At 41.1% G+C, this 4,845-nt stretch overlaps 1 long non-coding RNA gene across 1 annotated transcript; it reads right to left on the bottom strand.

Annotated features, from left to right (window-relative positions):
* Positions 1–2,594: 2,594 nt before the first annotated feature.
* LOC106528187 (uncharacterized) lies at positions 2,595–3,328 on the bottom strand. The gene is made up of 2 exons (XR_001311473.1): positions 2,986–3,328; positions 2,595–2,870 (listed from the first exon to the last, which is right to left on the bottom strand). It is a non-coding gene; the product is annotated as an uncharacterized LOC106528187 (long non-coding RNA).
* Positions 3,329–4,845: the final 1,517 nt, after the last annotated feature.

Consider the following 4,845-nt stretch of genomic DNA (forward strand, 5'->3'; position numbering starts at 1 on the left):
GGCGTGTAGAGGGTAGAACCTGAGGCGGGACCATGTGCACAAACTCTGACGTGCAGCTGTGATTTATAAATGAAAGATGTACAGAAACGTGCGTACGTACCGTTTTATAAATCTGAATATTTTTTGGCGTACGTCATTTCCGCCTTTTGGCCGTACGTTCACTTTTAGTATGGTTTCCACGCAATCCTTTATAAATGAGACCCCTGGCCCTTGTACGAAGCAAAGTGAAGGACAGGGTCTGGTTTTAACCAGACTAATCATGAGCTAGAGAAGGAGTAAAAAGATGTGAGGTCTGTGAGACCATGAAGGTTGAGCAAGTGTTAGTCCAACAACCATCAAAGGTATACTCTCTCAGGTGTGTTTATGTGGGGGTTTTATGTAGGTGGAGTCAGACAAGCAACACTGATTTCCAGTGGTGGCCACAGTTCCCCTAAAGCACTAAACTGTTAGGTTGAGGTGCAGAATGAACCCAAATCCGGACGGAGGATGAGATTTAAATAAAAGATTTATTTAAACAAAACAAAGAGCTGTCAGGGCAGCTAAAATAAAACTAAAACTCTGAGGGACAWCRAKGACAACAAAACAGTAGGAGTAATCCATGTAATGATCCAGCGAGGAATGAACTGAAGAGAAAGGTATTTATACAGACAGAGGAATGAGGAACACCTGGGAGCAGGACTGATTGGAGATGACAACAGGTGAGGATGATTAAACAGCAGGAACCAGATTGAGGGGAATGTGTGATAACAATGAGGGAACACAAGAGGGAGATAACACAGACTGACAAATAACACACATCCTCACACTAAACCACTAATAGGGGAATTAATTTCCTGATTAGAGCTTTAGGGCTTTTGCTAATTTTAAAATTTTTTAGTGGATTAGAACTTGCTAAATTTATAGGCTGAATTTAGAAGCACTAACTGAGGTGTTTAAATGTTATTTATCAATGTTAACAGCTGATGGTGAAAGCTGTCACACTTTGTGTTCAAATGAGTCACTTATTCACCAAGTGATAATATATTAACAATATATGAACAAATCCAGCTGTGGAACATCTGATAAGTCTGAAGAGCAACATGACAACATGTGACTCATGTCTGCTGAACAATGTTCATGGGCTGACTGGCTTATTTTACTGCTTTACAATTAGCTTTTGCTAAAAACACATTTCAGTGCATTAGTGCTTTAGAATTAGGGGACCTAAATATTTGAGTTAGTGTTTTTGGGCTAGTGGAACTAATTTTTAGATTAGTGCTGCCCACCACTGCAGATTTCCCATTAACAGCAATTATTTGTGACAAAAGATATCATTGATCTACAGATTACAGATTTAACCAAGGTGTTGCTCAAAATCTTAATGCTGTATCAATAAGGTATAACAATATTATTGGTCCAACACAGTGCATGTACTTGTATTTAAATCTTTACGATACCACAGTGCTGATACCACTTTACAGCAGCATGGTGTTTACCTCTTAGCAGGGGCGGATGTAGGATTTTTCTGAGTCAGGGGCCATCAAGGGGCCACAATATTTATAGAGGGGCCAAGTCTTTGTTCAACATCCATGTACAGAAATCCTTGGTTTTGGTAAGGTGTATACATTTTTATTTATTTATTTTATTTCAATCTTTATTCATTTCTTTAAAAAAATGAAAGTAATTCTATGTACAATAAAAAAGAAAATACAAATAAAATGAAATGAAAGGTGGCAGAGAAGAAAAAAATCTTATAACATCTGCCTCTTTTTCCTCAAGTATAAATTCAAACAATAAATAAATTAATGAATTTAACCGGTTACATATGCTCAAACAATTGTAACGTAATGAAATGATATTTAAAAAGCTTAAATTCTCCTCATCATTGTTACACGCATGTTGAGTGAACATGGAAAAATATCGTCAAAGCATGTGAGAAAATGAAACCATTGTTTCCCAGTTGAAAGATATTTTGTGCAAAATTGTTCAAGTCTTTTAAAGAAGAGAAGAAGACCTCTGTCAGATGATTCATGCTGGACTTTACTGTTTGACTCATTACTGCCTCTGGTGTTTGGGCCTGGAACTGCAGCCACCATCATTGATCTCAGGTAAAGAACAGATGAGTGACAGGACAGGGGCACTTCAGGGGGCCAATCAGATTTCAGCTGGGGCCAGTGCCCCAGTGGCCCCGCCTTTAGAACCGCAGTCAGAAAAAATATCGGAAAAAACTGAATAAAACACTCAAATACCAAAAGTTTAATAGCAGCAACACTTTGTCAGTGAGCAGAAGAGGATCCAGGGAATAAGTGGATCTGAGCGTGAGTGTTATGATCCTGCTCCTGTCTGCCTTTATCTTATCTCAGTCCTAGTCTATCTTGATCCTGTTCCAGTCTGTCCCAGTCTTGTTTACTTTGTCCTGTTCCTGCTCATTGCCTCTGCCCCTCCCGTCTCTGTTTCATCTAATCAAGTTCATCACTTCCACCTGTTTTCCCCAGTATATATCTCAGCTCCAGCCTCCAGTCCCTTGCCAGATTATCACTAGCCTTGTCTATGATCTTCCAGCTATCTTGTTCCTTGTTCCTCTCTTGCCTTGTGTCCCCGACCCTGCTCATGTCTCTTGGACCCACGTCTCCTGCCTCAGCCCCTGTCGGATCCTGCCTGTCATCTGCTCACCTGGTAACAACACTGGTTCTGTTTGTTGGATTTTCGCCTCACGTCTCGCCCCTGAACGGAACCTCGCCATCTCGGACTTCCTGGAACTCGACCTCGGAACCCATCCCTGGATCCTCGACTCAGTCTGCCCCTATTAACCTGGTAACWGCCTCTGACCACCCGTGTTTGACCCCAGCCTTGTCTTGGACCACGATTAATCCTCGCAGCAGCAGCAAGCCCTGTGTCAACACCGCCAGACACATAACCAAGACTCAGTGGTTGTTTTCCACACGGAATCAGTCCATCCAAGAGGGGACGGTAAGTTATATTATTTACTTGTATAATATAATTTACCTGAACCGACTTAACCCCTGTTCTCTGTATCCAGACCTGCTGCTCCTGGGTTCCAGCTTCCTACCTCCAATCACTCAATTTAACAATAAACCTGTTAAACTTGCTTCTGTGTTCGGCAATTATTCAGAGCTCAAACACTCAGTCTTAACAGTGAGCTTCCAACAACCATTCAGGACTTTTACTGTGTTGTTCACACTTCAGACCCCTGAACACTCAGACTCTCAGCCACACCTTTATAGTATCATATCACACTTAACACAAAACACAAGGAAATTAGTGTTAGGTAGATCTGTTGTAACAATACTTCTTGGTAATAAATGTTACAGCGGGCACCAGACTGGCAGCACCAGACTGGCAGCACCAGACTGGCAGCACCAGACTGGCAGCACCAGATGGTACCAGAGCTCCAAACCAGTGTCAATAAGAACAAGAGAACAACCCACAGACTCAGCTCTACTGCTCAGCACACAAATGCATGTTCCTTACAAATGTAGCACCATTTAAAATGGAATTTCACACTTGTTACACCCAAGTAAGCCGTGGGAGTTGTTTAGGTGCCCGGGGAGCAGTTTGGGAATAGATGCCTTGCTCGAGAGCAAGCCAGGTAAAATGAGAGACAAGCATCATCAGTTATGTATCTGATGAGGTAGCACACAGGACAGGGGTCTGAAACCTTTATAATCAACAGAGCCATTTCTGCTCCTCGGCTCACTAATAAAATGTAACCAGCTGCAAAACAAACTACAACTGTGATTATCAACTGGTGGCTCGTGGGCCTTTTCAAGGCCTTTTTGGGCACATTTATGGCCATGGACGTTATAAAACTAAAAAATATATTGTGAATTTTATTATTTATTTTTACACATCAGGACAAATGAAAAGATCATATTCAGGTAAAAAAAACTGTATATACAGTAGTTTACCCTGAATTTCATAAAAACTAGTACAACTGAACTATTTTAGGTATTTTTTTCTAATTCTTACTACGTCGTCTTCAAATTCTTTAAAGGTAATTCTAATGGATTCAAGAGAAAGAAGTTGGATTATTTAAGTAAGCAACAGGCTAGCATGAGCTAACATGTTTTACTTTCTGTATCAATAGTATTGATCACGTTTTGGCATATAAATTGAGTTCTGTTGTGAGAATAAAAAACAAACAAACAATTCATTTTTTTAACGTTTGGTCACATTTTCAAGGAGCCAAATGTGGCCCCAGAGCCGCAGGTTGCAGAGCCCTGACACAGGAGAAAGACCCGAGTCTGATTTGAGTAAATGGTTTGTCCCATTCTGACTGCCATGGAAACATCCCCTCTGGTCCACACCGGCCTGCAGTGTGGACGTCGCCTAAGACAATTAAAGAGTTGCAGGTAACAAACGTCTTGTTTTTGTCAGATCTAATGAGTCCCTCACATGAAAAAGTCACAACACATTAAGTACACACAGTAAATGCAACTGTTTCCAGTTTTGTTTGGATGAAAAATGAAAATCTAAACCTGGACTTCATGTCAGGCTTTTATCATTTTTCTGGTCACAGGTGTCACTCACAGGAACTGACCATCAATTGTTTGGTGATTTTTATAGCACAGGATTAGAGTGAAAACACTGTTACATAAGTGCTTGGTCGACAAAATAAAACCTCTCTTCCAGGCTCCCTGTTAGGTAACGTCATGTAGGAAAAGACAAGCTGGTAATCTGTGGTGTCTGTCACAAATGCAGCAGAGGGTGAGGGTCATCCTGGTTCTTTACACATTCAGCCATCAGCGTGTCAGACTGATAAAGCTGGACTCTTTAGGTTTCTGTGTTTACATGTTTCACAGCTCATGTCTGCAGAGAAGAGTCACGGTCCGATCCTGGCTGCAG

This window comes from Austrofundulus limnaeus, unplaced genomic scaffold, assembly GCF_001266775.1.
Source record: "Austrofundulus limnaeus strain Quisiro unplaced genomic scaffold, Austrofundulus_limnaeus-1.0 Scaffold363, whole genome shotgun sequence".
NCBI classification, from domain to species: domain Eukaryota; kingdom Metazoa; phylum Chordata; class Actinopteri; order Cyprinodontiformes; family Rivulidae; genus Austrofundulus; species Austrofundulus limnaeus.